Raw genomic sequence first — 14,267 nt, 5'->3', positions numbered from 1 at the left:
TGGATATTCATAACTCCAATCAAGAAAGGAAAAAAACGAAGAAGATTTTACGGGGATTGGTAATTATCGCGTGTTGGTGTTTATGGAAGGCTAGGAATGATTTGGTATTTAATCAACACAGGAGAAGTTCTCAAGAGATCTTGATAGATATTAAATCGAGAGGGTTTGGGTGGCTTAAAAATAGATCAGCATGTAAATTTATTAGTTGGAAGGATTGGTGTAAATACCCGATGTATATGGTGTAACTTTGGCCTTTGCCCGTTTGGGTCGGGGCCCCTGTTTTGTATTGGCCTTTTGCCCATTTGGGTCGGAGGCAGTTTCTAATGATAGTTTATTTTCAAAAAAAAGAAAGTGATAAGTGTCAAAGTTTTATTCTGCCAACCGATCGGCTAGGAAGTTCGATCGAACCAACCACTTGATCGGCTAGCAAGTTCGATCGAACCAACCACTCGATCGGCTAGCAAGTTTGATCGAACATCTCGTTCGATCGGCTAGCAGAACATCTCGCTCGATCGGCTAGCAGAACATCTCGCTCGATCGGCTAGCAGAACATCTCACTCGATCGGCTAGCCTAGTCGATTCATTGCATCACTGACACTCACTTTTGACATTGACTTGTTGATCCTAGCCGATCGGCTAGCAACTCTTGTTCGATTGACCGTCTTTTGCATCCAATCGGGTAGTAACATTTTTCATTAAAGTCAACCATGATCAGTTTTCATTAATGGCAATCACTATGTCATAAGAACACATCATCTTTTAAAATCAATTAAGTCAACAAACTCTGTCAATAGTTCAGAACCGTTTATTACAACAAGTGAAATCATTCATTCTGTCAGCTCATACGAATCGATTAAATGTGAAATGGTTGTCAGCCTGTATCTCAGTTTGCATGTGAAACTGTATTGATTGTTGACTGATTCCATTAAATTGTTCAGTATTCAATATAGTTTGGTCAAATAAAAATTGATTGAGTAGTGTTATTTATCAGTTTTTGCATGATTAATTGATCAAAAATCACTAAAAGGTTAATGCAGTATTAGGCCCAATCACTGTCAAGTACCGACCCAATATGTATATGCGGCTCAATAAATCTCAAATCTTTTAGTATGTTTGTCAGACCTTGCATGATGAGAAAATCAAAATTTAACTAAATAGTTAATTGATTATCGGCCATTGTCTCGAAATTATATCAATGTGCATGTGATGATGTTTTGAAAATCGAAGTTTCATCATTGAAGTTTAAGTGTCAACCGATTGATCAAGTTTTGTCGTGTAGTGTTTGTTTGTGTAGTATCTTCAATCGAGTAGCTCGCTCGATCGGCTGAGAAATCTCTTGATCGAGTAGCCTACTCGATCGGCTAGCAAAGTTTTGCTTGTTCGAACAGTTCGCTCGATCGGCTAGCAAGACATTTCGCTCGATCGGCTAGCAAGACATCTCATTCGATCGGCTAGCAAGACATCTCACTCGATCGGCTAGCAGAACAGTTCATTCGATCGTCTAGCAGCAACTTCCACTCGATCGGCTAGGAAGTGTCTTCAATCGAGTAGCCCATTCGATCGACTGGCGTAGTCGATCAAACAGCAGCGTTAATTGTCATTCGATTGGCTAGCAGCATATCTCGTTCGATCGGCTGGCAGCATATCTCGTTCGATCGGCTGGCAGCATATCTCGTTCGATCGGCTAGCACGTCTTGGTTCGACCAGTTCACTCGATCGGCTGGTGTATTCGATCGAACTGCACAAATCACTATCAAATTGTTCAAACTCCCGTGCGTACAAGTTGATTGATATTTTTGAACTAATCGTTTGTTTACGTGATTGATTCAGGTGATTCAAGGTAATTCAGAAGTTCAAACCATGGCTGAGGAATTCTATAATGTAACGCCCAAAATTCTTAATCCGAAAGTAATATTATCATGCTATAATTTAACAAAAATCGGGCATGACCTATTCGTATTGTGAACAATTCCCTGTAAGACTAACTTGTAATAACTTAAAAAAAATACAACACAGCGGAAAATATGAACCCAAAAATTTCGTTCTTTAATAGACATAGTACTTACAGGAAAGTTCGAATATCAAATGTCATACATTCATTAAAAAGGATTTACCATGTACCATTATATTAATACTTCGGATCTACATTTGCTAAACTATGTGACCGATCTTTCCCGTACAATCCTTTGCTCTTGACTCGATCTTCAACCTGTAGACACCACATACAATCACATCGTTAGCAACCAGTCACATCATACATAAGTTTTAAACATACATAGTTAGGCGTCGACATCTCATGCTTTCGCTTATGTTAATCCATTCATCCATCCATTCGAACACCATCATTGGATTTTTGTGTCAAACCTACAACTTCCATTATTTGTATACCTGTGCTTCCATTTCATTCTCAATAGAAAAACGGTTAGCATCGTTAGATTTCATTCATATGAATAAGTCCACATATACGCATAAACAAGTCTCATTCATTCGTGCATATATTTAAATTCCAATCCATGCATACATACCTTTCTGTTCGTACAAATACTTACAATTTACATCTTACACAATATTACGTGCAAGTCCTAAACACACACGTCTATACATGTAAATTACATACATATAAATCTCCATACTTACGCGTTCATAGTCATACTCACCTACGAGTTCCAATTACTTACGTACAATCAAACACATACCCACATGTATAACTACTTATTTTATCCTTATGCATACCCACGAGCAAGTTCCCTTCTTACCCATACTTGATAAAAACTCTCTCTTAAATTTGGGTTGCATTTCGGAAACTTTAAAACGGGTTCCTTACTCATCCATAACTCACACAACTATTTGGTAAAGTTAGGGTGCATGACGGGGGTCTAACGGGGCTTAGGAATGGGCTTACGGGGCCCAAGAATCAAAGAAAACAAAGAAACTGACTTAACTAGCAACATAGGGCGTCGGCCAAAACCCACCAGCGTCGGCGACGCTGGTAGCGGCGTCGGGGACGCCCCTCTGCAGATCTGCTCTCCGTTTTTTGCTTATTTTCACCGTTTCGACCCCTGTTCGTGCACCCCGAGCGTCCCAAAACGTAAAATAACATTTGTCCAAGCCCCTAAATCATTCTAATACTAACACTCATGCCTTAATGGTCGAATCCTTACCTTACCCCGCTACCTAGTTTTTGACCCGTTTGATCTTTAATACACACTTTTCGACTTAGTTAACATCTTTGACCCATTACCACAAAACTTAACTTAGAACTTCATTTGATCTTACGTTCTTACATATCTCATTATTCGCAACATATGACAAAATTAACAAATCTTTCTAAATACTAAAAAAAGAGGTTCAGAACTTACTTACACTTCATTATGTTATGACAACAAAACTTCATTTGACACATTCGATCTACTTAGCGAGAACCATCGTTTTCATTCAACCAAATCCATGTTTGACTTCGTAACATACTCATTTATCTTAGAAGAATACCTTATTTAAACAAGCTAAAAAGTGAAATTAGAATCACTTACCTCGAGCGTTAGTGTTCATGCTTGCTTCCTCGCCTCCGCTTAACCCGTTAACCTTCCGTTCTTGAGTCCATTTCCACATGATCCCTATGCCTTCTCATCACGCAATCACATTCTTGTTAGTATACATGATTGTACACTTAATGATCATGTCGAATGCATGGTTCACGTTTGACTTTCATTAGTCAAGTCTAACAAACATAAGACATATACCTAAAATCACGTCTTTTCCAACTCGTATAATTCCTTAAATAATTGCATATAACACACATTGTTAAACATGCGCCCTATGACTTTATAGCATTGAAATTTGACAAGAGTCTAGCCATACTACTTATGCAAGGTTTGACTTTCAAAAGTCAACGACCCATCTTATGGACTTTCGACTTAACCTCATATATCCGTGTCATCATATTAAGCTATAACAATGGCATTATATACACTTCATATTCATGATGTAACATGCTTACAACCACATGATCAATCCATTACATACACACACATACATAATATCAATACTACATATACTAAAGCTTTCGGGATTCCATACTAGACGACCATATTTGGGGTACATGAACAACATGATTTTACCATCCTTACTTGCTATACATTAACGCCAAATTTTACACATAGTAACGCTTTAAACACACCTTAACAACTGTAAACATTCACCCGAAGCAATATTTAGTGTTTAGTAAACTGGTGACTGGAAAATCATATGTTTTAAGTTCATAAAACACATTATTTTCATTGCTGCATTTTTCACGCAGCAGCTGTTCGGGGTCACTTTCCCCCTTCTTAATCACGTAATCTGACTTCGACTTTCAAATAAGAATTGTAACATGCGAAACAAGCTTTTCAACGATATAAGGCTCGTTGTCTAACTCCTAATAACGAATGAGATACGGCCTTTACAAGATGACTATCTAGGGCTGTCAAAAGTGACGAATTTACTAACTTTTCATGCTGTTTTGACCCACTAAATCTCATAACCAGCCTCTTGTGACCAAATAAGAATTGTAATATGCGAAACAAGCTTTTCAACGATATAAGGCTCGTTGTCTAACTCCTAATAACGAATGAGATACGGCCTTTACAAGATGACTATCTAGGGCTGTCAAAAGTGACGAATTTACTAACTTTTCATGCTGTTTTGACCCACTAAATCTCATAACCAGCCTCTTGTGACCAAATAAGAATTGTAATATGCGAAACAAGCTTTTCAACGATATAAGGCTCGTTGTCTAACTCCTAATAACGAATGAGATACGACCTTTACAAGATGACTATCTTAGGCTGTCAAAAGTGACGAATTTACTAACTTTTTAACACAAACTTGAATCAATTCAAGTTTCATGTAGGCATTTTATCAAACACTTTGTGTGCGTACCACTATCTAAGCATAATGTACAAGCATTCTTTGCATATTCTTACTAGTTCATATCAAGATCATCAAATTCCATTAACCTCACATAACTTTCATCCTAAATCAAGGCTATTAACAATAATCCACAATATCCAACTTCATATATATATCAAAACTATACTTGATTTAGCACATGCAACATCATCAACTTCATAAAATTACTTTTACAAGTGGGTTTTCATTAAATCATCAATATAATCAGAAATTCGAACACAATTCATGTTTCATGAGATGATTCTAGTTCATTACCATTCTAATTTCACATAGGCTCAAGGATTAAACACAACCCGTCTCATCAATGATCATCAAATCGAAATTCTACAACTTACCACTTGTTTAGTAGGCTTAAATGGTTGCACATTCAGATTCATGCATATGATTAGCTTCAATTTCCCTTCTCAATTTTGCAACTTCAAGGATTTTAGGGTTTCTCCTCTTTTTCTCCTGCTTGGGGCGACACACACACACACGCCAGATGTGTGTGTTTGTTTTTCCTTATTTTGCTTTTAGTAAATATCTTTTTCCTTGTACATGTTTAGCCCCTCCATTTATATGTTTGCCTAAACTTTGGTCATAGTTTATTTTATAATGCAATATTTCACATTTATTCTAACTAAGTTATATCTTCTATTCATTCTTATACAACATGTTTATTTAAACATTTTTCATATTCCATGAAATCTTATTAGTGAGTTATACGTTCGGGTTTTGGGGTGTTACAAGTCTACCCCCCTTAAAGGAGGTTTCGTCCCCGAAACCTTTCTCATTCTTGGTAGACCAATACTAATCTTACTTTTTCATCTATCCATTCACGATGCTCAATACCACATGAATACATTCAGGATCTTTGCAAAAGTCTTATTCATGAGTAGATATAATCGTACCATCACATTATCGTACTACAACTAAAGTGTGCAAACTAGAAGCAATCCCAAGGGTTTTCTACCATGATTTACATAAAAGCAAAATGAAGTTCATATGAACTTGCTACCACATTCACCGTTAGTATTAGTTCTAATAATTTCGTATATATTTGGAGTTTTATTTCTACCTTGTTACTCATACATGCACTATCTACTACTTAAGCCAGATTTAAAACTCATTCTTAGCCTACTTCTAAAAGTCAACCCTTCCTTATCATATCACATCTTGCTTTACCACTGGCTCGTGCGGAGGTACTTATTCAATTCCTAACTTTATACTTAAATTCACATATTAAACAATTCACTAACCTTACTATTTTGGAATAATGCCACGACCCGCGAAAGCGAACCGACCACTTCATTACAAATTCAACCCATCCCAGGATTGATCTCATTCATCCGGGTAATGAGCTTTCGCTTATGAGAATTCTTTCACTGATCTTGATAGGTTTATCACACTATGATATCTGACGGAAGTAGATTCCATTGATTCGCCATCCTTATCTTACGGTGATCATTCCTTTCCGATTGATGACATTGCGTGTCCATTCATCAATCTCACCTATGAATACAAAACTTAACATATCAAAACATTAACTAACGAGTTCAAATGGCAATCGCCATCTGACCGTATGACCCATTTATCCTTTCGACCATTCTTGCATACAACGCATTTGCATAAATATATTCATATATCTATACATGAAAATTTAAGCATAATTTGAATCATATCACTTAAGAAATATTTACTTGTCTGGTCCGTAATTACTTACACATTCGGATATTTTCATTCCTATCATTCTTTTGTTCATTTGCTTTACATTTACTTATATGACTTGTTTGACGCATACATGGTCAAGCTATCGACTTCTTCTCACGTAGACTAGTTCCGTCTTTTGTATCTTAAATCTGTTTCGCGGATTCGAACACATTATTCATACCTTTCGTACCTTCTATCTTTTGAATCCGTCTCGCGGATTCAAACATTGCATTTACATCTTTCGTTCTTTGAATCCGCCTCTCGGATTCAAACATTTCATTCGTGCTTTTCATTCCTTGAATCCGTCTCGCGAATTCAGGCATTACATTCATATCTTTCATTCTTTGAATCCGTCTCGCGGATTCAAACAGATCATTTACGCCTTTCATCCCTTGAATCCGTCTCGCGGATTCAAGCATTGCATTCATACATTGTTGATTCGTACTTTCTTACGGATTCAACATTCTTCCTTCTTATCATTCGCACTTTTCACTCTTACGTATTACTCTAAATCTCCTGATAGTCTTACTACCCATTTCACCCATACGCCCACCTGCTACCCAATTCTAACGGACACACCTGTAACAATTATCACGGGCTCACGAACGTCATATGTTTCTTGTGTACTGGCCAGGTACACAATCAACATACTAGTTTCGTGTCTTCGTGTAATTGTCACCTTATGTCCGAAGAATTAGGTTTCGGCACGTATAACAATTCCAAAACTTCATTACCCTTCTTACCATTTTTTTTATTTATTTAAAATTTTCCTTTCATTGATTGGTTTTACCATCACATGTACTTACATATATTAGATATATATACCTGGGTCAATATGTCATATTACATACCTTGGTGCCGGTGCTAGACCGCATCCACAAATCATTCCTTCCAAGCAACCATGCTTAACTTACACATAACATATTGTTAATTATCTTCCAATATATACTTAAGGACATACTTACCTTGGCTTCTACCCTTAGATCTTGATCGAGTCTTGGATTGTACGGGTTTCTTGTCACAAGAGCACACAGGTTTGAGTTCAAGTATTTACTTCCTCATACTTGATTTCGCTCAAACCAGGGCTCTGATACCAACTTGTAACGCCCAAAATTCTTAATCCGAAAGTAATATTATCATGCTATAATTTAACAAAAATCGGGCATGACCTATTCGTATTATGAACAATTCCCTGTAAGACTAACTTGTAATAACTTAAAAAAAATACAACACAGCGGAAAATATGAACCCAAAAATTTCGTTCTTTAATAGACATAGTACTTACAGGAAAGTTCGAATATCAAATGTCATACATTCATTAAAAAGGATTTACCATGTACCATTATATTAATACTTCGGATCTACATTTGCTAAACTATGTGACCGATCTTTCCCGTACAATCCTTTGCTCTTGACTCGATCTTCAATCTTTCTATCCTTCATAATGATGCTAAATCCACGCAACCTGTAGACACCACATACAATCACATCGTTAGCAACCAGTCACATCATACATAAGTTTTAAACATACATAGTTAGGCGTCGACATCTCATGCTTTCGCTTATGTTAATCCATTCATCCATCCATTCGAACACCATCATTGGATTTTTGTGTCAAACCTACAACTTCCATTATTTGTATACCTGTGCTTCCATTTCATTCTCAATAGAAAAACGGTTAGCATCGTTAGATTTCATTCATATGAATAAGTCCACATATACGCATAAACAAGTCTCATTCATTCGTGCATATATTTAAATTCCAATCCATGCATACATACCTTTCTGTTCGTACAAATACTTACAATTTACATCTTACACAATATTACGTGCAAGTCCTAAACACACACGTCTATACATGTAAATTACATACATATAAATCTCCATACTTACGCGTTCATAGTCATACTCACCTACGAGTTCCAATTACTTACGTACAATCAAACACATACCCACATGTATAACTACTTATTTTATCCTTATGCATACCCACGAGCAAGTTCCCTTCTTACCCATACTTGATAAAAACTCTCTCTTAAATTTGGGTTGCATTTCGGAAACTTTAAAACGGGTTCCTTACTCATCCATAACTCACACAACTATTTGGTAAAGTTAGGGTGCATGACGGGGGTCTAACGGGGCTTAGGAATGGGCTTACGGGGCCCGAGAATCAAAGAAAACAAAGAAACTGACTTAACTAGCAACATAGGGCGTCGGCCAAAACCCACCAGCGTCGGCGACGCTGGTAGCGGCGTCGGGGACGCCCCTCTGCAGATCTGCTCTCCGTTTTTTTGCTTATTTTCACCGTTTCGACCCCTGTTCGTGCACCCCGAGCGTCCCAAAACGTAAAATAACATTTGTCCAAGCCCCTAAATCATTCTAATACTAACACTCATGCCTTAATGGTCGAATCCTTACCTTACCCCGCTACCTAGTTTTTGACCCGTTTGATCTTTAATACACACTTTTCGACTTAGTTAACATCTTTGACCCATTACCACAAAACTAAACTTAGAACTTCATTTGATCTTACGTTCTTACATATCTCATTATTCGCAACATATGACAAAATTAACAAATCTTTCTAAATACTAAAAAAAGAGGTTCAGAACTTACTTACACTTCATTATGTTATGACAACAAAACTTCATTTGACACATTCGATCTACTTAGCGAGAACCATCGTTTTCATTCAACCAAATCCATGTTTGACTTCGTAACATACTCATTTATCTTAGAAGAATACCTTATTTAAACAAGCTAAAAAGTGAAATTAGAATCACTTACCTCGAGCGTTAGTGTTCATGCTTGCTTCCTCGCCTCCGCTTAACCCGTTAACCTTCCGTTCTTGAGTCCATTTCCACATGATCCCTATGCCTTCTCATCACGCAATCACATTCTTGTTAGTATACATGATTGTACACTTAATGATCATGTCGAATGCATGGTTCACGTTTGACTTTCATTAGTCAAGTCTAACAAACATAAGACATATACCTAAAATCACGTCTTTTCCAACTCGTATAATTCCTTAAATAATTGCATATAACACACATTGTTAAACATGCGCCCTATGACTTTATAGCATTGAAATTTGACAAGAGTCTAGCCATACTACTTATGCAAGGTTTGACTTTCAAAAGTCAACGACCCATCTTATGGACTTTCGACTTAACCTCATATATCCGTGTCATCATATTAAGCTATAACAATGGCATTATATACACTTCATATTCATGATGTAACATGCTTACAACCACATGATCAATCCATTACATACACACACATACATAATATCAATACTACATATACTAAAGCTTTCGGGATTCCATACTAGACGACCATATTTGGGGTACATGAACAACATGATTTTACCATCCTTACTTGCTATACATTAACGCCAAATTTTACACATAGTAACGCTTTAAACACACCTTAACAACTGTAAACATTCACCCGAAGCAATATTTAGTGTTTAGTAAATTGGTGACTAGAAAATCATATGTTTTAAGTTCATAAAACACATTATTTTCATTGCTGCATTTTTCACGCAGCAGCTGTTCGGGGTCACTTTCCCCCTTCTTAATCACGTAATCTGACTTCGACTTTCAAATAAGAATTGTAACATGCGAAACAAGCTTTTCAACGATATAAGGCTCGTTGTCTAACTCCTAATAACGAATGAGATACGGCCTTTACAAGATGACTATCTAGGGCTGTCAAAAGTGACGAATTTACTAACTTTTCATGCTGTTTTGACCCACTAAATCTCATAACCAGCCTCTTGTGACCAAATAAGAATTGTAATATGCGAAACAAGCTTTTCAACGATATAAGGCTCGTTGTCTAACTCCTAATAACGAATGAGATACGGCCTTTACAAGATGACTATCTAGGGCTGTCAAAAGTGACGAATTTACTAACTTTTCATGCTGTTTTGACCCACTAAATCTCATAACCAGCCTCTTGTGACCAAATAAGAATTGTAATATGCGAAACAAGCTTTTCAACGATATAAGGCTCGTTGTCTAACTCCTAATAACGAATGAGATACGACCTTTACAAGATGACTATCTTAGGCTGTCAAAAGTGACGAATTTACTAACTTTTTAACACAAACTTGAATCAATTCAAGTTTCATGTAGGCATTTTATCAAACACTTTGTGTGCGTACCACTATCTAAGCATAATGTACAAGCATTCTTTGCATATTCTTACTAGTTCATATCAAGATCATCAAATTCCATTAACCTCACATAACTTTCATCCTAAATCAAGGCTATTAACAATAATCCACAATATCCAACTTCATATATATATCAAAACTATACTTGATTTAGCACATGCAACATCATCAACTTCATAAAATTACTTTTACAAGTGGGTTTTCATTAAATCATCAATATAATCAGAAATTCGAACACAATTCATGTTTCATGAGATGATTCTAGTTCATTACCATTCTAATTTCACATAGGCTCAAGGATTAAACACAACCCGTCTCATCAATGATCATCAAATCGAAATTCTACAACTTACCACTTGTTTAGTAGGCTTAAATGGTTGCACATTCAGATTCATGCATATGATTAGCTTCAATTTCCCTTCTCAATTTTGCAACTTCAAGGATTTTAGGGTTTCTCCTCTTTTTCTCCTGCTTGGGGCGACACACACACACACGCCAGATGTGTGTGTTTGTTTTTCCTTATTTTGCTTTTAGTAAATATCTTTTTCCTTGTACATGTTTAGCCCCTCCATTTATATGTTTGCCTAAACTTTGGTCATAGTTTATTTTATAATGCAATATTTCACATTTATTCTAACTAAGTTATATCTTCTATTCATTCTTATACAACATGTTTATTTAAACATTTTTCATATTCCATGAAATCTTATTAGTGAGTTATACGTTCGGGTTTTGGGGTGTTACATATAACACGTTTTTCAACGCGTTCACATCCAAATCGTCCGAGATTGCAAATGTTACACCAAAAACCATCACAAAGGCGATCAATGAGAACATCAAGCATGATAACTTTTACGGAACACATTCTAAACCACCAACTCTCGAAAGTATTGAAGACTACACTTGGTGGAAAGAACGGTTCATCAATTGGGCGAAAGCGTATGCGCATCAAAGTTGGTTCTGTCTAGAGTATGGATACGAAAAGCCAAAAGATGACAAGGGTGAAGAATTACCGTTTAAAAGATTCTCCAGAGATGACAAAGCAGAATTTGCCGCCGAACAAAGGATGATTGCATTGATACAGTCAGCAATTATTGTAACATTCCTATTTTTATATAAGAATTATAGGCTTGGTTAAATTTATTAACCACTAGTAACTAGTTTATTTTTAATATAAATATTCAACCCAAATAGTTTTAAACACTATTTTATATAGTTGGTTGAAATATTATTCTAGTTAATTGGCCTATATATGGATGACCTTTCTAATAAAAGTCTATAAAAAACTTATATTATTAGACGAGTAGTCTACGGGTAAGTTGACTATTAGAAATATGAAGTTCTTAGACGGGCCTAGGAACCATATAATAATTAAACTATAAAAATATATTGTATTTTGGACCCACTCCGTTTTTAATGAAACTTGGTTCAAAATGTAGACAAAAATATTCTTGTTCGAAAGACATATTTATTATTTCTTAGAAAGTTATATTTTATAAGTTATAAGCACCAAATAAGTAAAGCAGTTAAATTAATTATAATATATATATATATAATAAAATATAAGTAAATCAAGTTACATTACGTGTACAATAAAATAATCAAACTAAACATCTAAATGAAAGATGTCATATTACAATTAATGTAGGCTAGTGTACGTGTAAAAAAATTAGAAGAAATGGAATTTTGATGTATACGTGTAGGTTTTGAGAGACTTCAAAAGGCTTGCTAAAGCCTATAAATAGAGAAACCTTCAGTTGAAAAAAATTGCTCTCCCCTCCTGTATGCATCGCCAACTTTCCCATTTCATTATTCTATTTTTAAATTTTTATTTTTATTTATAATAATAATAAAGTCCTACCTCGTTTTAAGTATTGTAACTCCCGATCACCGCTACCCTTTCCGATTAATCTGAGCCTCATAACATATGTCAGGGCCCTGCCCGACTAAGTTGTTGGGATTCTATCTCGGGACTTCGGGATAAGGTTGAATTAGGGGTACTATACTTACCACGAGTGCATTATATATTTTATATAGCTCAGAAGTTATACCCAAAATTTAGAGTGAATTTCAAGTTTTGTCCTTTATCTTTAGGCCACTTTTTCAAGTTTTGTCCTTTATGTTTAAATTTGACGAGTTTTGTCCTTTATGTTTAAAAATCAAGCACGTTTTGTCCTTTATGCTTGATTTTTAAGGACAAAACGTGCTTGATTTTTTAAACATAAAGGACAAAACGTGTTTGATTTTTAAACATAAAGGGTAAAACGTGCTTGATTTTTAAAAATAAAGGACAAAACTCGTCAAATTTAAACATAAAGGACAAAAATTGCAAAGTGACCTAAAGATAAAGGACAAAACTTAAAATTCACTCCAAAATTTATACCAGGCGGTTTTCTAGTTGAACCCTAAAGTTACAAAGTGGGTTCATTCTCTTTTCTCACCGTTTTATTTCCTTTTTGTGATTTACCCAAAACTATTATTTATTTTGTAAACAAATCTCGTCAAAAGTCATATCTATTATTTTATTTACCCAATAGGAAACCCTAGTTGAGATACCCAAATAATTCTGCACAATCCCTAAAATTTTCAGAATAATCAGAATCAGGATCAGGGCCCCTAAAACTCAAAGGGGGCAATTCCCATTCGATATTATCTTCAAAAATCTGTTGTCAAAATTGAATTTAGTCGTACAGTTGACTCAGCAAGCTTACCCCTAAACGTGTCCACCCTAGGCTAGAAAATAGACCCGTCGCGCCACGCGACGGGTGCACATGTTCCTGTGCGACACGCGAGGGGGACGATTTTCCAGCTATAAATAGCAGGCATCGGGACTTGATTTCTGGAGTTGGAACGACGGAAAATTCCGTCTTACACTCCGAGTTATAGCCGTTCTGCTATAAAACACCCACAATCACGAATTCTGCTACGATACAGGGTATTAACTCGATCGCTATTACGATTCAACGTCCGATCGATTGTAACTATCCAACGATTGTTTGGGTGCCGCTCAAATTGAGTTTATACTTTGTTATTCATCGTGATTTCGACTTGAATGTTTGAGTGCTGTCCGAACTCGGACTATACTCTGTCATTCGTTGTGAATCCGCTGAATTGTTAAGTATTGCACTTTATTAATCGTTGTGAGGGTTTAATCTCGTGAATTGTCGTAAATGCTGTATTAGTTATTTACCTAGTTTCGTGTGCATCACTTCTTAAATTAGGTTATTAGTCTTACTAGTAGACTAAACTTTACCCCATACACTTACAATCAAAGTAGATGCTAATTCCCAGAAGAAATTGAATCAGGAAGCTTGTTAAATACTGCATGCTTATAATGTGAGTCATTCTCTTTTTATCAACTGTTTTACAAAACTCCAAATTATTTTCAAAGTTATAATTACAGGGATTAAGTCTTTGTAATCACCAAGTTACAGCCGGTATGTGG

The 14,267-nt window shown here is 35.9% G+C and overlaps 1 long non-coding RNA gene across 5 annotated transcripts; it reads right to left on the bottom strand.

The window, feature by feature from the left end:
* Positions 1-2,023: 2,023 nt before the first annotated feature.
* Positions 2,024-11,546, bottom strand: LOC118482178. Of its 5 annotated transcripts, XR_004867619.1 has the most exons (6): positions 11,176-11,546; positions 9,424-9,513; positions 6,186-8,280; positions 3,531-3,620; positions 2,276-2,388; positions 2,024-2,209 (listed from the first exon to the last, which is right to left on the bottom strand). It is a non-coding gene; the product is annotated as an uncharacterized LOC118482178 (long non-coding RNA). The 5 variants fall into 5 exon arrangements; XR_004867618.1 differs by having other exon boundaries at positions 2,276-3,620; XR_004867620.1 differs by lacking the exon at positions 2,276-2,388.
* Positions 11,547-14,267: the final 2,721 nt, after the last annotated feature.

This window comes from Helianthus annuus, chromosome 9 (assembly GCF_002127325.2).
Source record: "Helianthus annuus cultivar XRQ/B chromosome 9, HanXRQr2.0-SUNRISE, whole genome shotgun sequence".
NCBI classification, from domain to species: Eukaryota; Viridiplantae; Streptophyta; class Magnoliopsida; order Asterales; family Asteraceae; genus Helianthus; species Helianthus annuus.
Note: the sequence above shows the minus strand (reverse complement) of the source record. Positions and strands in the feature narration are given on the sequence as shown.